We start from the raw sequence: 21,280 nt of genomic DNA on the forward strand, positions 1-21,280 counted from the left end.
TATCTAGATCAAAGGGAAACATTATACTTCAAAAGCCAGGATTAATGAAAGAGACCAAACCTATAAATATATTGGAGAAATTGTGATTTCAAGGATAAAGCATCTTTTGGGCTATACTAGAACTGCTAATTGACACCCCTGACCCAATATCATTTCTCATCTTCTTTTGTAATAAGGGTATTTTAACAGAGCTACCTAAAATAAGCATTCCTTTTCCCAGACTCCCTTGCATCTCAGTGTGGCTATGTACCACATTCTGATCCAAAGGATGTGAGCAGAATTTGTGTATGTAACTTCTAAGTCATGTCCTTAGCAGGAAGACGTATATCTGCCCCTATGCCCCCATTCCGTTTCCAGCTGGCTGAGATGTGAACATGGTGGTGAGCCATCTTCCATGTGGATGAGAACAACCTCCTAGAAATGGCAGAACAGCAAGATGAAAGGAACTGCATGTTTGCCTTGATTGCTTATGTTTGGACTATTACAAAGGAGAGAAATAAACTTACTTCTAACTTATCTAAGCTCCTTTTATTTTAGGTTCTTACTTAAAACACAGCTTTCCAGGTGGACAAATTGCAAAGTATCAGGATCTAAGTAATACACATATAAGTGTGTTTAAGTGATATATAATAAACTTAAGCATCATACAAAAGATATAATACTTTCTTTTCTGGAGCTGATGAAATATTTTCAAATATTATGTTAGGCCACCAAAAACTCATTAAACTATAAAACGCAAAATTTGTGCAGATGATTTTCTTTGATCAAGAAAATAATAACACAAAGGGTAAGGAGATAATTATCAAAAACATTTGACTACTTAGAAAATTTTAAAATGTATCCCTTAGGTCAAAGAAGAAATTAAAGTTGCAATTATAGCTATTTAGAAAATAATGACAAGAAGTTTCTATGAAAGCTTATGAGCTATGACCTCAGAGCTGTGATTGTGCTCTCTGGATGTTATTTTCTGCCAAAAGGAACCAGAACTCACTGAAGAAAGCTGATTTCAGTTCTGGGTCAGGAAATGTACAAATGTACAGTATGAGTCCAGAACATTTTTCATAACAGAAAGTAAGAAAGTTTTCATGGTATACTGGGTTCATGTCAAAATGACTCCAGAACAAACATGAAAAGCTTTCCACTGGACAAAGGTGAGTATCTTGAAAAACAATAATATCTGCTCTGGATTGAAATACATCAAATATGTTTAAATCTATGAGTTCATAAGGGTAAGTGCTTTCCCCACTCCACCCAAGCAAATTAAAAAAAAAAAAAATCCTTGGATAACTATGAAGGTACTAGGAAACAAACTCACTGTTTTGAAAAATGTAAAAAAGAAACTAATCAATTATTTATCTTGTCCTTCACATAAGAACTACAGCTCAGAAAAAAACAAATAATTGATGAGTGAATATTTCTCCTTATGGAAATTTTGAAGCTAATAAATGTAAAAGGAATGATAAAAGTGAAAATCACTATTCTGCAATCCTAATGCAAATCTAATGTAAACAATCCAGGCAATGACCAACAATGGCTGCTAATATGACAAAAAGACAATCAACATTATGTGTTTCTTGATGGAAGTATTATACATAATTCCACCTTTGATTGAAATCAAATCTGCTCTGATAAGGACCAGTTTACAGGGAAATAAGGGACAAAAAATATGATAAATGATACCTAAGGAAAATAATCATCAAAATCCAGTCTTGGGAAACTATAGAATAATAGAAGAAAAAGTCAGGTTTCTTTAATAAAAAGATGGAGAGAGATGGAGAGAGAGAGAGAGGGAGGGATTTGTAGAGTATAAGATACTTAAAAGACATATCAAGTTATATAAGAATGCTTATATTTTAGAGGTACTTATAGATGAAATGATATGATGTCTAAGATTTTCTTCAAAATAATCCAATGGTGAAAGATCTAGCTGAAGACCTATAAATGAAAGAAGACTGGCCATCAGTTGATATATGTGCAGCTGGGTAATAGATCCACATGGGAGTTTATTACACTGTCTTACTTCTGTATACGTTTAAAATTTTCTAAAATTAATAAATTAAAAAATTATGGAAAAAAGCATTTCTCAGAGAAAATATCATTTTAGTCTTGGATCTCTTCATTAGTAAAGAAGATGTAAACTAGCAATTCAGCTCAAGAACTTTAAAAAGAATAACAAAGCAAACTCAAGGAATATTAAAGTAAATTAAAAAATTAAAACATATTAAAAATTTCAGAAGCATAATGTCTTCTATGTCATAAATATTCTTCAGTACAGTAATTGATTCCTAATTTCCTGTGTGAGGGCATTTAAATCAGGCAGTCTTAAAATCTAACTTAATAACAAAAAGTCCTTCTAATGGAATTCCATCAGAATAGCCTCCCTTGTCTTCATCTAACAGATGTAGAATATGTAGACTTCTTATGAGTCCTGGTGTCACAGAATCAATAAAAGTGATGGAAATGATTTCTTTTAAAACAGTATTAGAATACTGGTCTGTTTCTGGGACCTCATATGTATAATCTTAGGACTGTTGACTTTCCTTTGACTTGAACTCTTGCCAATATTCCAAGTGATAAACCCTTAAAGAGTCTCAAATCACTATCAACACATCAAATTCCTCAAGAAGGAGATTTCTAGTCATGCCATATATAGTTGACTATATTGTCTTCCTCCTACAGATTGCTGTCACCCTGGTGCCTCCCTTTACTACTTCTATAGAGGGCACAAATGTCTGGAAGACAAGCTTTTCATATGATAATTTCTTCGACTCAGTCAAGATAGATTCCAAAATCAAAATCATTATACAAACATCAGAGATGATAGACTCTTCCATTTAAAAGGGATGCTGGCATTGAGCTGGTTAAGTCTCTGATGTTGAAAGTCATTTTATAACACACTCTGTAAGTAAACATTAAATATCTAGCCACAGTTTATGATATATATTTTCAATATGTGTAATCATTTCTTTTTCTCTAAAATGTTCTCCCTAAATTTGAATTGGCAATAGCTCATGTAGGCATTATTTTACCTATCTATGTAACTATTTGCTTAAGAATCTATGCGATATTGGGAAAATACTCTGTTTATCTGAGGCTGAATTTCTTCATAGATAATATTGAATAGTAACACCTTATATTGATGTTGTACAAATTAAATAACAATGTAAACGTTCAACATAGTGCCTGACTTATGAAATATACATTGTATAGCTTAGATTTCTCTGGACAAATACAAAAGGACAAACATTTAAGCACCAAAGTGTATTCCTTATGAGTTGTATATTGCTATGCTGTTACAGTGGCGACACCATGATATCTGGGCAACAATTCTTGTGTGTTTTAGTCATGACATTCTTTCCACACCATTTAGAAGAAATTTTTAGAGAAAATCATTTATAAAGAAATACAATTTACATTGTTTCTCACAACTTAATGGCAAAAAATTATGAACTATAAGCACCTAATAGAAAAAAAAGTCATGCAAAGAACATTAAAATGAAGCTTTTGATGGTGGCTTATTCATGAGCTATTGCTTATGCTGATTTAATTACCCACGGTTATAAGATTTTAGAACGAAAAAGAAAAAACTGAGGACACCCAGTGCAATCCTGGTCATCTCATCTTCTGTACTTGGGAGCATTATTCAGCTTTTTAATGGAAATATAGATCCTAATAAATCAAAACCAAATGTATTCTTCCTATGTTAAATCTTTTAGGGATATAAATTTGACAAGTATTGAAAATTTAGGAGGGAACCTTTTGCTTTCTATATCCCTTTAATTCCTTTAATGGAATAGGGTGAGAGTAGAGGGGTGGGGCAAGGAGAGATGAATAACGATATCATTTTGACTTATTATAAGGAATAAGCTAATATTATTTCTGTCCTCCACAGTATCAGATAGAGAAAGTAAAGAAAGCACTTATTTTCAAAAATGAAGTAGAAGAAAAATAAACACACTGAAATTTATTTTTGATTATATGGTTGCTAAATCAATCTTATTTTCCATTGATTTATTTTGTTTCCTTCAGAGAAATCTAAATATTGAAATCTTGCCCAAACAGACAAAGATTTTTTTTTTTTTTGCCTTTGTCAATTTTAGTTTAGTTCTTAAATTTGGTGCAGGTTTTTCAATCCCAGAAAAATGTTTGAGTTATAGGTGCATAAGAGGTACAACCAAAAGAGTTTCTGTCATCAAAGTTCATGTTTTTTCGTGTGTTACATAAGACAGCAGGCAAGGGTCACCAAAACCTGGTCCCTTCTGAAGGTATAGTTTTCTCCCCTTTCCCTCCTTTTCACTACCACTCATCCTTCCCCACTCCATTAAAATAGCTCTACATAATATACAGATTAATAACACCCCATTATTTGATAAGCTCTGTTATTCTTTACCCACTTAAGACTTATTTTTCCATAATTTTCTTCTATTTGGAGAGACCATTCAAACATTTTGGCTACTCAAGGCCTATATAAACTCAGGATCCATCTCAAACCCATTTCCTACTAAGAAACCATCTTTGATTTCTCTAGTATCTGGAATTAGTATCTCTCCAGTGTAATTACTTGTGAACCCCCCCAACCCTGATTAAATTCAATTTCTGGACTTTTATCTTGCTCCAAGCATCTGAACTTGGTTAGAAGAAAGACAGCAATGCTGATCAACATAATTTTAAATTCATCTACACTGACCTCAAGTTACAAGCAATTCTATCACATTTCCTCACTTCATTAACTTTCTTAGTCTCTTAGGTAAAGGTTTCACATTTTCTCTCTCTCTTAAAACTCCAATACCGCTTCCTTCTCCCATTTGATTTCCTTGATTCTTTTGTCATTGAGAAAATATGGGCAACACATTCTCTTCCTACCAAATTTACCAATTTACTTGCATCTGTACTCATACCACCAGTCTTTATTTCCGTGACAATGGTAAACTAATGGTACCTCTATATCTGAACAAACTCTTCCTTTGTGCACAAAATTCCATTCCTCTCACTCACCCTAGGGCATTATTCCTGCAGTTGATCCTTTCTCTCCTGCATTGCCATTTTTATCCTCTTTTATTGGATAATTTTTATCAGCATAAAAACAGTTACAATATCTTCCATGTTAAGAAAAAAAACTTTTCTTCACCCTACTTCCCTGTCCAGCTACTACTCTAATTTTCTGTCCCTCTTCACAGCAAAAGTCCTCAATGAGTTGTCCATCCTCACACTCTCCATTTGTCCTTTTATTCTCCCTTGAATCCAAGAGATTCATCAGAAAATCAGTTGGCTTTACCTTCCAAAGACATCCAAATTCCAACAACTTTTCACCACCTTCACCCTCTTCTAAAGAACCATCATTTCTCACCTGAACTAGTGCTTCAGCCTCCCAACTAGCCTTCCTGCTCCCATAAGTGTCCCCGCCCATGCACTCTGAGTGATACTCTTAAAATATAAGTTAGTTACATCATGATACTCTTCTGCCCAAAACCCACTAAGGATTTTGCATCAAACTCAGAATTAAATTCAAGTCTGCAGCATGGTCGGCAAAGCTCACATGATCTTGCCCTCCACTAACTCTATGATGTCATTTGCTGCTAATTTCTCATTCTGACCTCACCTCATCTCAATTATTCTGCTCCAGCCACAGTGTCCTACTTGGAGATCCTTGAGCGCACCGGGCACACTCCTGCCTCAGACCTTGGTACTTGCTGTTCCCTCGCCTGAGAAGGTTTCCTCCCCCCACATACCCACACATTTGCCTCTCACTTCCTTTAGCCTCTGCTCCAATGCCACTTCTTAACAGAGAGGCCTCACTTAAACACTCTGTATTATGTCTCTATCTTTCTCACTCTGCATTATTTTTCTGCATAGCATTTATCACTACCTAAATATTACATAGGTATTTGTTGAGCAACAGCTTATCCTGCTAGAATATAATCTACATGAGAGATTTTTTTTTTCACTTCTCTATTTCCAGCATCCAGACTGTATCTTTCAAGTAACTGCTCTCAATAAATATTTGTTGGCTAAATAGTAATATCATGTTTTATCTTCCTTTATGCAATTTATTATAACTTGCTTGCACTGTATGTAATACATATGTGTCTTCTGGTCCATATACATAACATATCTTCTTCAGAGCTACCAATGATGCCCAACAATACATCTGTGTTTTGCGGACATTATCTGTTTTAACTCTTATAACAATTCTGAGATTAGGGTTATATTATCCTCATTTTACAGATTTGGAAATGAATCTAAAGAGATTAAAGCTGTTGAACATCGTTACCATTCACAAACCTCATTCCTGACCCCCCCCCAAATAAAGGCTTTCCCCGTTACTTTACATTTGAATTTGCTTTTCTAACATTTAGTCCAAACTATGCTATTTGTTGGAAATTTAATTAACAGCTCAAACGTAAGCATCATTTATACACCTTTGAAATTTGGATCTATAGAAATGGCAGTTGAATTAACTACTTGACAAGAACTATTTTCCCATTTGCCTTTATTTTCCTCTACATTCATTAATGAAAGCACACTTAAATACCATGAAATAATGGAGTTGCCTAAATGATTGGGCATGAAAAGCTGGAAAAACACACTGTTTCGGCTCAGTGAGATAAAAAATTTTTATTTTTAGAAATATTTCTGGAGAGAGTAAAGCTTGATGAAGTATATGAAAACTTGAACTGAAATGTTCTATTTATTGACGTAAATTTTTTAAACAATCCAACCTTTAAATTTTTTTCATATTTAATTATTTTTATGCCACTAATTTTCTATGACTTTCTACTCATGCGCCCATATTCCCTCCCCGAGGTCTTTATATTTCTAATTCTTACACATATAATAAAGGTTGGAACAAACTGATGAGGAAAAAAAGTAGAATTTTGCCTTACAAGATCTTTTTTTATAATTTTCTAGATGTGCATCCCTTGCTTTCAGATTAGCTATGGTTCAGGAAGTGATGTTGCTAAAGCTCCATCGTGAATGTATGAAGATCCAGACATGTGAAAGAAGCTGGACTTTACATAGAGAATCTTTCCTCACTGGCGTCCCTCTCCCTGCCTTGTTCATCTCTGCGCGGGGTCATGCCATCCACCCAGGGGCACAATGTCTATTTCCACAATGCATGGACATCACCCTGGGCATCTCTTTTCCCTCTCTATGCTTTCTGTCCCCATGTTAAATCCATCACTGAATCTTATTGACTTTACTTCTAAATAACTCTCTAATCTATGAACTTCTCTCCCTGCTTATTGTCACAACCCTGGTCTAATTTTCTGGCTTATGGCAACAGGTTTCATACGGTCTTCCAGCTTTCAAACCTTTTTTGATAAACAGCCACTGTGATTTATTTTAAACACAAATCAATTCATATCTGTGTAAAACCTTTCAATGTCTTCCCATTGCATTTAGGAAAAAATTCATCTCCTTCCCATAAATTGTAATGTTCTTTATGCTTTAGCCCAGCTAATACCACTCTCTCTCTCACTACCTACCATCCAGTGTTTATAACTTCACTGGAATTTTTTCTGGTGGTCATCCAACCACCTAGAATGCTCTTTTCCAGACCATGCAAGTCTGGATTCGTCTCACTTTCAGGTCTCAGTTTAAATGACTCTTCTTCAGAGAGGCTCTCCCTGACCACCCAAAGTAAAGTAATTGTTCTCATTGTATTCTCTGTCAAACAATTTTATTCATTTTCTCTGTAATACTTTTTGCATTCACGATGACATATTTACTTGTTGATTGTATGTGTCTCTCATTACACTGTAGACTTCATGGGAACAGAAACAACGTCTATATTGCTCTCCAGTGTACACCCAGGGCCTTGCACAGTGCCCAGCATGTGGTAGTTGCTCAATAGATAACTGATGACTGACTGACTGAATGAATGAATGAATGAATTGATGAAAAACTGAATAAATTGTTTGATTAACTTGGTAAACCAAAATTATTGGGTTCAGATTCTATCACAAGATGTTCAAGCCAAATAAGCTTAATTATAGATAAAATTAAAACATATGTATATATATAACTTTTGAAAATTGTAAAGCACAATAGAATTGAAAGAATCATTCAACAAAAAAATATACTCTTTGTTCAAGCGGATATTTATAATTATAGACTAAATACTGGCTCCTTAAAAAAACATAAATAAAATCATTATTGCATAAAAATTATACAGTAGTGCTTTACATTTTTAATAGTATAGGAGTAAGTTAGCTTCTGCATCAATTTTATCAACAAAGCATTAATTAGCAATCAAACTATAAATGTTGGGCTCCTGAATTAAAAGTGAAGGCGTATCTGACTCAACACTGCGAGTACTTTATTCTCACAATGTCGCTCATGAAAGCATCTCCTTGTGTCTGTGCCTCGTTTCTCTCCACAGGGCTAGGATTTATTTATGTTGTAGCATTGCTTTGGGAAAAAGACACCGCACTGCCCACTTCCATTGCCTCAAACTCTGCCTCATTCAAATCAACTTATGCAAATAGATGTCTGAGAGCAGCCTTCTCTGTCTCCACCAACTCAGCAGGCATAAGTGGATCTTTGTTTAGGTCAGTGCATGTCATATATACATCCACATGGCATGAAAAATATATTTCTTAAAGGAAAATTCTTAGTATAAAAATTTAAGCTAAAAGTACAGAATATAAAATGACGTGGGAAAGAAAGTATAGTAAATTTGACTACAGCCGTGATATGTAAAGTTATATTATAATCCAAGAAAATTCATTACAGCAGAGATGAGAAAACATTGTCTTATAATCTATTCACTTTCCCAGAATACTGCTGAATTCTGGGAAGAACAAGTGGAAAATAATAACAGTTAAATATTCTGAAGCCTTAATTTTTCTAAGCACTTTATGTACATCAAGTAGTTCATGCCCCACAAAAATTCAGTGAGGTAGGTAGTATTATTCATTGTGTTTGACAGATAAGTAAACGTGACACGTAAATATTAGGTAACTTATCCAAAGTCATGCAGCTAGTAAGTGGTATGGATAAGATTTGAGTCTAAAGCCCACATTCTTAAATACTGTTCAATACTGCCTCTGATAAATAAGTTACATTCCAATACATTCTTGAAGAACCTACAGATCAGTAAAATGGAAAGACATGTGCCCGAACAAAGGATTAAGCCTTTTACATAATTAATATTTATAATTTCCAGGATATGTTTACTATATTATTGCATTAATTCATATAGGAAAACAGTTAGCATAATACTTGGCATATAGTGTATGCTTGAAAAGTGTTCTTCTTCGCCGGATCCTCGCCTCCACTCTGTGAGGTAGCAGAGAGTAGATGTCAAGATGAGGAAAGCTATTCATGACTATGGATTAACCATGAAATTCTGGTGACATATTCCGCCAGAGTTTATTTCTCACTCACACAAAGTGCCATGTTGGTCAGCAAGGGCTCTCCTTCAAGCATGGATCAGAGGCAGTAAAATCTTTGACCACGGTTACCAGTCTTAAACCTCAATCCAACTCCCTCCACCTCAACACATGGCTACTTGGGAAGGCACAGAATGAGGTCAAATGCTGATAACTCCCTCCATCTCAACACAAGTCATTTCTTTTCTTTTTTGTTTTTTGTTGTGGTATAGTTGCCATACAATATGAAGCAAGTTTCAGATGTACTACATAGTGATTCACAATTTTCAAAGGCTGTACTCCATTTATAGTTATTATAAGACATTGGCTATATTCCCTGTGCTGTACAATATACCCTTGTATTGACAGCTTACTTATTTTATACATAGTAGTTTGTACCTATTAATCCCCTACCTCTATCTTGCCTCTACTCCTTCCCTCTCCCCACTGGTAACCATCAGTTTGTTCTCTATATCTGTGAGTCTGTATCTTTTAGGTTATTCACTAGTTTGTTTTATTTTTTCAACACAAGTCATTTCTGCTGCTTACATTTTCCTGATCAGAACCAGTTATATGACCTGAATGCAAATCCAAAAGAAGTTGGGAAATGTTGTTTTTCTATGGGCCCATAAAAAGAAAATCATGTAATAAACAAAAAGAATTGTATCTGCTACAAATACTAGCATTCCTCTTTGTCAAATCAGTATAGTGAGGTACCTGAAGGTATAATGACCTATTCTTGACCATTCAGTCAGTACACATTGAAATGAAACAGGCTTTCTGCATTTTAAATTAGTGGTCATTATGCTAAGTATCATAACCAAATAGTTAAATCTTATGAAGAAAACAGTTATTTCAGTTGAGAGTTATTGAAAGCCTTCATAGAAGAAATGTCATTGCAACTGTTATTAAAGGTAGATAGGATTTGTGTACAGAGAGATGGGATAAGGGAATCCTAGGCAAAGCTACATAAGCAGAGTAGAAGTAAAGTAGTAGAAAGTATATATAGGAACTAACTCAATTTGACCAATCAGGATAATTATTTTAATGGGCATAAAATTATCCTGCTAAGTGAAAAATTTCACCTTGGTCTGATTGATACAAAAATCTAAGTGCTAAGTTGATATGGACATTAACACAACTTATTTCATGGTTTGATCACCTTTGCTCCTTTTATTGTTAACCCAGACATAGCCTTGGGTTCTAAAATGTACCTATGTTACCTGAAAACTCATAATTTATTTAAAGCTTGCTAGTGATAAAATGCTTCAAAATATTCCCCCGATTTCAAGTATGGTCATTAATGACTGGTATATACTTGATAAAAACAATCTAAAAAGCCATTAATATAGAAGCATTAAATTTAAACAAAACTAGCACTCATTCATTCATTTATTTATTCATTTGGCATTTACCTTTCAAGGATTTATGTTCTAGGCAAAATACTTGAGGAAGGTTAGACATGATTGAGATAGGTCACTCACATTCTTTTTATTAATGTAGACCAGTGCACTTCACATAGAATTAGAATAAACAGGATTTGCAATAACAAAGATATGCTTTGTAAGTATTTGTATTTTTTTCCCTTTTTGAAACTCAAATGCAATAAAATTAAGTTGGGCACAAATACTGACATACAAAATGGCAGAATTTTTTTAATCATGCCTGGCAGGATTTAACCTAAGTAAAGCAGAGGATCAGTTTTTTCTCTCTTTCTGTGTGTATTACCCAGAACGAAGGGGAGATTCTGAAGCTTTGGCAGTGGACTTGGAAAAGAAGCACACAACATCTCCCTAGGCAAAGCCCTAACAAGATTTAAACTGTGTGCTTCTGTGAAACATGCTATACGTGATATTATTAGGCTGAAGTAGTAGAAAACAATAAAAATAATACAGCTTTTCATTTGTGTTCATCTTGAAAATTAGGCAAAGAGGATTCACTCAAGAACAGATTAGTTACATAAAACATGACACACGTACCCAGTTAGAGGGCACCTCCTTGTTTAGATTCTTTGGTCTCTGTGGTTACAGAAGGCTGGGACAGATGAAGATGGACTTGCCTCATCTTTCTCATAAAGTGAAGGGGCGATAGGCAGATAGTGGCCCACAGGCTTACCACGTGCTGGGGTGTCAGGGAAGAATAGATTGAGTATCAAGGATGACAAAATATCATCAAAATGTTCCATACAAAATTAAAAATAATTATTTCAGGATTTTTGGCATAAGAAGGTAATGGATGGATTTTGATACAAACTACAGTGTGTTATAATTTAAAACCAACTATATATCCTAGAAGGCACTCTAGGATTAAAGGAAGTTCCCACAGCAAATAAAAATAATGTAAATGTTCTCTGGGGTTACATTTTTGCAGCTTCATTATTTCGTGGAAACTTCTGATGTGGGAAACCATATTATTCACTGGAGATAGATAGTAATATATGCAATCGACACGGGGTAGAATATTTCAAGTAGGGCTTCAAGGTTTAATTAGAAAAGGCAGGTTAGTGACCTATAAATCTAAGAAAGAGATTCCAGTATTTCTGTCTTAAAAAAAAAAAAACAACAAACATACAATCAATAAACTGTTCTTATGGAGCCTTTGCTATAAACAATGAGGGATATATAAAAGAGCATGAGAAAACTTTATGCCTGCTTTGAGAGGACAAAATACCCCACGATGAGCACTGTTATTTGTCAATTTTAAGAACCCTATGAGCAGAGGAGGACTGGAGACTAATATGCAATAATCAGAGAGTGATATAAGTTGGGATAGAATGAAGAACTAAATTGTTGGTTTTCGCTCGTCATATTATAGAGTTTTGGGGAAAAGGGCTATCTGCAGATACTAGGTTAGACAGAAATACATCCAGAGAAAAGTGAGCCTTGAGTTGAAGCTTAAGTGAAGGGAAGAAAAGATATTGAAAAGAAGAGGGTAGAGAATTCCATGACAGAGAACTGTATGAACCCAGGACATAGAAAGCTGATAAAATTTGGAAGTTGACATCAGGGCAGAACTGGAAGTTGCCTGAGATAACTTAAGGAGGATCAGACAATGATAAAAATCATGGAATTGATATGTTCAGCAGATAATTCATTTAAAGTCATTCTTTTAAAAGTGTGATGTGATAATTACGCTCAGTGTCTTCTGAAGAATAACCTGGAAAGATTAAAAAAGATGAACAGAAAGTTGAGATGTGATGTCAGGGAGACCACAGATTGTACTAATTAAAGCATGAGATGATAAAGGGCCAGGAATACTCTACGTTATATAAAGAGCAACAGATGATCTTCCTTGATTACTAAAATTAACCCATCCACAGTGATACTCCCTAATCCTCTTCACGCATCGCTTTTTCTTAGCTTTCCTAACCATTTTATTTTTATTTATTGTCTATCTCATCTCTACAATAGGTAATCTTTTTTGTTTTGTTTTGTTTTTTCAGTGTTGTATTTCCACAGCCTAGAACAGTGCTTGACACATGATACGTGCTCAATAAATTTTTTTTTGATAAATCAATGAGTAAATATTGCAAAAATTCTGAAGAAAGTGATCCTTAGGAGCAGACTGAATATAAAGAATGCCTACTCCTGGGCATATATCTGCAGAAAACTATAATTTGAAAAGGTACATGCACTGCAATGTTCACTGCAGCACTATTTACAATAGCCAAGACCCAAGTGTCCCTCAACAGATGAATGTATAAAGAAGATATGGTGTGTGTATATATATATATGTAAGGCAGACAGAGAAAGACAAGTATATATGATATCGCTTATATGTGGAATCTAAAAAAATGATACAAATGAACTTAGTTACAAAACAGAAAGAGACCCACAGATATAGAAAACAAATTTATGGTTACCAAAGGGGAAGAGGGGGGAGGGATAAATTAGTTTGGATTAACCTATATACACTACTATATGTAAAATAGATAACCAACAAGGACATAATGTATAGTACAGGGAACTATATGTAATAATTTGCAATAACCTGCAAGGGAAAAGAATCTGAAAAAAAATATATATATATATATATAACTGAATCACTTTGCTGTACACTTGAAACTAAAAACATTGTAAACCAACTATACTTCAATTATAAATGAATAAATGAATAAATAAATAAATAAATAAATTAATTAATTAATGAGGAGTAAGAAAAAACTAAAATAATGATTCCAGAGAATACAACCTAGAATATTTTTTAAGTGATGGGAACAATTGAAGAGTTTTTATCCAATGGGGGTAGTTTGGAATTAGTTTTAGATTGGAACCTAAATAATATTAGTAAAGTTTTATTTGGTTAGTACTGTCTTCCCACACTTAACACAGTACCTACAAAGTTGGTGTTCCATAAATTGGTTTTGAAAGAATACATTCTGTATTGAGTTTAAGGATTAGTGAATGTGTTCTGTTTGGAGTTGGAAAGGTAGGTCTGAAGAGCAGGGAAAAATAGGAAAGGTAGATATGAGAGGTTTCAGCATAGAAGCTGGACGATCTGGTGTGGCAAAGGAATTTTCAGAGGTTGGAAATGCATAAGTGTTTTCATGTGTTCATGCGACTAATTTTGTGTAAGAAAGGTTACTCTCACTTGACTAAAAACTTGTTTTAGCAAATTTAGAAATTAATTTGAGAAATTTGCAACCTGGAGGCAGAGCATACAAGCGCTAAACTTTGGAATTAATTTTACGCATATGTGTCTTTTATTCATTAGGTAAATTTCTGAAAAGTTATGTGCAAATCAAATAAGGGCAAATCTAATTACACTGACTTACATTAGAAGAGCTATTTTATATGCATTTCTGATTGATTTGCAATTGGCAGTCCTTCATAACACCTTCATTTCTTTGCCCTTCAAGATTCTGTCAATTAGTTGATGAACTGTCAGGATTTAAATTCATCAGGAGCTTACTATTTAAAGGATGCCTGTAGTGAATGCTTTAGCTGTATGAGGAAATCACATTGGGTTATATTGAGTTTTATAGAGAGTAAGGAACATGTATCATGACATCTCAGAAAAGTTTTAGTATCGTAAGTACACACAAAGCATGGAATGAAATAATAGTTGTTTAAAACACAACAAATGTTGATGCAAGTTAGTTTGTTGAAGTTAGTTTGTTGTTCGTCCCCTTTAAGGGAAGATATATAATGCTTTTAATCAGTGTGAGAATTTGACCAGCTATTAAGGTCTCTGAATTCAAATTTTCCAAGACTGGGGACTTGATATGAAAACTCGAAAATGCCATTGATTTTCTTCTATTTCATTCTCTTTTGTCTTAAGACAAGCTTAATATTTTTACTTTGGGGATATTTTAATTATGTGTGTCTGTGTGGATAAGTGTGCCTCCAGTATATAATCCTTACATACACATAAATAATTAGTCAACTTTTACTTTTTTCCCCTTCTCCTTGGAACATCTATTTGTGAATAATTTGAGTCCACTTGAACCAATTAACATCTTCAAGAAAGTATTTTTTACACCAATTACATGCAAATGTTGGGGAAACAAATTTGAATAAATTTTGAACCTGACTCAAAGAGTTCTGAAATCCATGATCCAAAGATCTCCTGAGGAACCCAGAGAGCAGGGGTTCTCGTCCAATGCTCCCTTTTGGACCCCATGGCACTAATGAAAGCTGTGCAGTCCGTACTTGAAAATAACCTGTCCTCTGCTCTGAAGATAGTCAGATTTATTGCATTATGTATTGATATAGTTACTCCTTCTCCCTATCTTCTGATAAAGATACAACAGTATGAGTAACAAGCCAGTGAGGCCTTAGGCACCGACTCTTTTCTGATGTAAACCTCTTCCAAACCAAACACACTTATCTTCTTCCTCGCCTCTCTCAGCTATTCTCCTTTTCTCACCAAAATGTATAATTTTGATGCTGATGGTCTAAATTTCCTTCCCTAGGCATTCCTGCTAAAGATACAGGCAGAACCAGCGTGATCATCACACTATAATACTGTTTGTAATCTTTCCAAAGATTAAATAATGACTGGGAATGAGAGTAAATTATATAGGAAAATACCACTGTGTAATTCTCATATGTGAACATACTCTGAGTATTATTCAAGATAGACTAAAATATGTTGAGGTTACCTAAAAAAAAAAAAAAAATCCTTTAAAATCTCAGTGGCTTTCAGCGACAAAAGGTTTGGTTTTTTTGTTTCTTTTGTCTTCCTTATTCCTGCAACATATTCATCTCAGGTCAGTGGTGAGCTCTGTTCCTTTATGTCTTTATGGGGTGGGGCGTACAAGCCAATATGGTTTCATGTCGATGGCAAACAACTGTGTCTCCCAAAGACTTCCAGCTGGAAGCGGCCCGCTCAACTTACCTTCACAATGCTTTGACCAAAGCATGTCACACATCTATGCCCAACCTCAAGGGGATGGAGAGTGCTGTCCCATCAGGTGCCTGGAAGGAGGAAAATTACAAATCACAAGTGCTCTTAAATCTAGCTCACCCTGAACTGAATAAGCAATGTGTGTATACACTTTCTTTTTAAATATAAATTTTCAGTTTAAACCAGTTCAAAAGCATTTTGGAAAGAATAAAGCGCTATAAAAATATAAGTATTATTATTATTAACATATTTTAGGCAACATATGATCATTAGAATGGAGAATTTGGTAATTATAATAAATGACTAGTTTTAAAGTGCCCTTTGCTTTTTTCCCCCCATTCATAGAGAATTTATTGAGTACCTCCGATTTTCCTGGTACTGAGCACATAGGGATAAGTGAGACATATAGCCTCCTATCAAGGAAATTACAATCTAGTAGTAAAGAGTCACTAGTAAATCAACAATAATGACAGATTACATTAAATGTGGTGACAGAAACAAATAAGTGATGCAAAGAGAAATTTCACAAAGCGAGGTCAGGATGACTTTGCTTGCCCAGGTAGATTGCCAAGAGTAGGTGACTTTGAGATGAGTCTTAAATACTGAATAGAGATTATTATAGAATGGATAAGAATGGTCTGGGCAAGCACAGAAACATGAGAGTTTATATGATGGTGAAAAATTGCAAGGACTTCCGAGGCTAGAGAATAGATTTATGAGGGCAAGGGGTCCACAAAGCAAAATATAAGTTGAGAGATATAGGCAGATACATTTGTGTCATGCTAAAAATTTTTCAACATTTCTGAAAGATAGTGGTGAAACATAGTAGACTTTGCCTTAGAAAGAACATTCTCTTGGTAGGTGAAGAACAGATCTTCATTACCTTTTATAATACCTAGTATATAATCGGCAGTCAACAAACAATGCTGACAGAATGAGTGAGTGAATGGTGGCATGTAGGCCTCACTGCAATACATTAACCAATTTTTCTGAAATTTGGAAATATCATACATTCAAAATGTTGGTAATGTTTATGACAAGTATTTCTGAATAAAGATTCAGAAATGTAACTATTAATTTATTCATTCAAGTATTCATTTCCAGATTTTCTAAATTCATTCATGTAACAGATTTTGCTTCTATGCAAAGCACTATATTAAGTGCTATGAGAAGCAAAGGTACTGACATATAGATTTATTTTTTCCTGCAAGAACTGTAGAGTCCAACAACAAAAAGAATAAGACCCATGCTCAAATAATTACTTCAATGTGGTATATGGTGAAGGGAATAAAAGAAAAACAGATTGGTGCTTACTCTAGGCCAGTGGTTGTAAATGCTTTCTGGAAGAGGTTATCATTCAGGCTGGCCTTTGACAGATTTATTTTAGACTTTTAGAGATAGTCAAGTTAGAAGTAAATAAACAGCAATGCCTATTTCGAACAATCTGATCCATTTTGTTTTTTATTGTTGTTGTTTACGTTAATCCGTCAAAATTATGTCAGACTAATTTTTAACTATGCAGCTGATTCAAGTCAGTGAGATAAACCTGAATTTATCTTGCATACAAGTTAGCTCTCAATGCACCAGCTACTCATATTTAGTTACCTTTTCTGACTTGTGGAACAAATATTGACAGTTTGTTTCTGTCACCAATATTTCCAGAAAATTAAAATTTATCAGCCTTTCAAACCGTTTTCCAATTTTATCCTTTGGGAAAAAAGTGGTAATGGAATGATTAAGTACATATGCAGATTTTACAGGAAATATGTTACATTTTATAACCTGATAAAATGCTTGTTGATAAAATGCTTTCATTATATTATTTTATTTCATAAATGTATTAACCATTAGCGTATTTGTTATGTTCCAGAAAATGTACCAAATGATTAATAATACCAGATTCATTAAGCCTATTGATTTGCCAAGCATTCAACTATTTGCTTTGCACACCTTATTCATTTAATCCTCAAAATGACGATATAAGTATTGTTATTCTCATTTTAGAAATGAGAAAATTTAAGTGTAGAGAGTAACTTGCCAAATGTCACATAAACAATACTTGGGGATCCAAGATTCAAACCCAGATCTGTCTTTTCCAAATCATACTCTTAATTTCTATACAGATTGAGGAAATAGTGAAAAAAAATCTGACTTATCCTAATGTCCACCCAGGATAACTGACATATACAGAAACCACAATACTGTAACAGAAGTGCTGAAATGGGGACTGCAAGTTCTAAAAGGCAGAGTCTGTCTTTTCCCTTTTGGAATCCCAACGTCTCACCTTGTTCATTGGTGTATAGTGGTTGCTTAGGATACATTTGTTGAATGAACAAATGAATAAATAACTACAAAGAGATAAAAGGAGAAACTGGAGCATCAGGAGAATTTTTTTTGCATAAGAAGAAATTGAGAGTCTAAATATCTGCCCCAAACAAAACATCTATTCTAATCAAAATTAGGCTTGAGCCCAGACCATCTAACTCTATTCTTTTCCATGGTACCACAGCTGCAGGAAGATGGCATACAGACACAGATGACACTTGTCCTTTATTAAGATGACAATACCCTTGAACTCAGGTGTCGCTCTGTATTTACTGTAAAGCTCCAGTGTGTTATTGTATGCATGGGGTGGAGGGTTATGTAGTGACTAGAGCATGAGCTCCCAGGCAGGTATGAGCAGGTTCAAATTTAGGCTCTACCCTTTATCTCAGGTAAGTTGCTTAACCTCACTAAACCTCAGTGTGATCATTTATAAAATGGACATGTTGTGCCCGGTCCATAGAACTGTGAGGATTGAATGTGAAAACTCATGAAAAGTGCTTAGCACAGTGTCTAATGCACAGTTCAAAAGAGCTGGCTGTTATTTTGTATCATCAGATGTATTTGCTTAGTAGAACTGCTGCAGCAAGGCACCCAAAACTAGGTAACTTAAAACAATAGAAATTTATTGTCTCACAGTTTTGGAGCCTACAGCTCTGAAATCAAGGTGTTGGCAAGGCCATGCTGTCTCTAATGGATCCAGGGGAGAATCCTTCCTCGCCTCTTCCAACAACTGGTGTTTGATGGCAAGTCTTTGGTATTCCTTGAGGAATGTATTACTCATCATTTAGCTTGAGGATGTATTACTCCAGTTGCATGGCTGTCTTCTCCTCGGGTGTCTTTACATCATCTTCCCCCTGCACATGTCTGTCTCCGTGTCCAAATTTCCCCTTTTTATAAGGATACCAGTCATACTGGATTAAAGCCCACTCTAATGACTTCATCTTAACTTGATTACCTCTGTAAAGATGCTATTTCTAAATTAGGTACTTGGGATTAGGATGTCAACATATCATTTTGGGGAGACAAAACTCTACCTTTAATACCAGGCATCTACTTTTAACACTGCTCCTTAAAGGAGCCAAGTAACTTCAAATCTCCCAACCCAGAAGAGCTGTATAGAAAGCACTTTTCTGAGAACGGTCTCTTGTGCGTCCTACTTTTCTGTACCTAGCTTCTCAGCCATCTCCTGACAGCCTCAATTGAGAGTTGCCTCTTGGGTCTGATTTAGATGTCACTCCTGGTCTAATTAGGGGAGTCTCTTGCTGACCTGCAGCCTCTGTCCCCAGTGGCCCCTGAGTTCTGTTCTTCTTGCATCAGTACTGCCTTTGGTGGTAAGACTGCCTCCCTTGGAGGCCGACCTTGTCCTCATTTTACCTTCATTCATCCTCTATTGACATAGATGATAGTAGTAACTGCTCATATTTATTGAAAGCTCTAATGAGCTAGGAGTTATATCAAACACTCGACAGGCATTGCCTCATTTAATCCCCACAAAAGCCACATAAAGTTTACAGATGAGGAATCCAAGGTTCAGAGAGGAGGTTAACTTGCCCCAAATTACACAGTTAGGAAAAGACAAAGCTAGAATGTAAGCCGAAATGTGTTTAACACGAAAGATTTGTTCTTAACTATACAGTCTCTGCCCTAAAGGAGCACAGAATATAGTAGAAAAATGAGACCACAAAATCAGTAACTATAGAAAGTAAAATGAATGGAATAAGAGATAAACATAAAAAACTATGTGGACACCCATCAAGGGTCTTAATCCCTATGGCAGTTATCAGGGAAGGCTGCTGAAGGATTATAATTCAGTAGGCATACATGGAAGTATGTGTCATGGGCAGAAACAGGTAAAAGAAGAGGGATCAGGAAGAGCTTGTATAGCGTACAGAAGTCTGCAATCTTAAAGATGGTAGAGGGATGGAGAGCATACCAAGAGGAGATGGCATTAAAGATTCTTATTTAAGTAAGGAAGTGACATGATTTGTTCACATGGTGGGAGATTCGTTCTGAAAGGAATGTGGAGAAGAGATCTGACAGGCACACATTGAGAGGTAGGGCATGTCTATTGCATGAAACAGATAAGAAACCATGAGGCTTGAACTAAGATGGTGGCTGAAGGAATGGAAGAGAGAGAGGATTTCAGAGAGAGCAGGTCTAATCTATTGCACTTGGACCTGACTTAATGTGTGCAAGACAGTAAACAATGAAATAACTTCCAAGGTTCCAGTGTGATACCCGATGGGTGCAAAGCATTGCTTTTCACTGGAATAGGGAATGAGAAGGGAAATCAGGTGTGGAGAAGATGGGAGGCAGTCATGGCTTTAATTCTGAATTTGTTGAGTGTGAGGTACGCTAGGTTATGTAAGTGAAGGAATTTCAGAACTGGAAAAAGAAGTACAGATATGAGACCAAAGAGGTTAAGTACAAATCTTGTATTCCTGACTTTGAATTGAAATGTCAGTATGAGCTCATGGTGTGTCTTCTCTAAAAGAAAAAACTTAGCTCTATCCATTGAAAAGACCTAGAAATGAAGACCAACCTGGTGGCAGTAGACAAACCCTTATTGATCAGATTTTGGTCTGTAAATACCATTTTCCCCTAACAGGAACCAAAGTATTTTGGAAAAATAGCTGGTTCTAGGTCTGGGGCAAAACATGTACAAGTTGATTCTGGAACACCTTATCATACCAAAAGCAAGGAAACTACCTATCAAAAAGACCCAGGAAACCATTTTGAAGACATTCTCTGGCCAAAAATAGGATAACTAGAGTATAAATAAGATTAACAACCTAATGGTTTGAAACACATCAAACACTTCTAAATCCATAAGTTTGTAATTTTATATATATAAACTTTTCTGAATGTTTGAAATGTTTCTTAATAATAATGCAAAAAAATTAGGCGGTTAGTACAATGCCTTGCACATAAAAGACATAAGTTGGACTTCTTATCTTTTTATTATCACAGGCTGAAAGTAGCTAACACCTTTCTATAACTCATTTTTTTCATGCTTTCATGTTAAAAAGTTTATTTTCCATTGATAAAATCTTGTGATTCAAGGGAAACTGTTGAATTATCTTATTCCTCTTGGTTCTCATTTTTTAAAAGGGAACAAATGAAAATTGATAATTAACAAACTTATTTTTCTCAGCTTCAAGTTACCTGAAGAAAATCATTGCAACATAATGATTTTATATGTTGCATATCTTGCAAGATATATGTTTATATGT

The 21,280-nt window shown here is 34.9% G+C and overlaps 1 long non-coding RNA gene across 3 annotated transcripts in view; it reads right to left on the reverse strand.

Moving 5' to 3' along the window:
- The window catches only part of LOC309636572, a 137,158-nt gene that overhangs the window by 102,506 nt on the left and 13,372 nt on the right, over positions 1-21,280 (reverse strand). For 2 of the 3 annotated variants that reach the window (XR_014250079.1, XR_014250080.1), the window contains exon 2: positions 15,714-15,793. This is a non-coding gene — a long non-coding RNA (uncharacterized lncRNA). Of the gene's footprint in view, positions 1-15,713; positions 21,256-21,280 lie in introns of those variants that run through there. The other variant, XR_014250081.1, reaches the window with a different exon arrangement.

This window comes from Balaenoptera physalus, assembly GCF_965194825.1.
Source record: "Balaenoptera physalus genome assembly, chromosome: 1".
Lineage (NCBI taxonomy): Eukaryota > Metazoa > Chordata > Mammalia > Artiodactyla > Balaenopteridae > Balaenoptera > Balaenoptera physalus.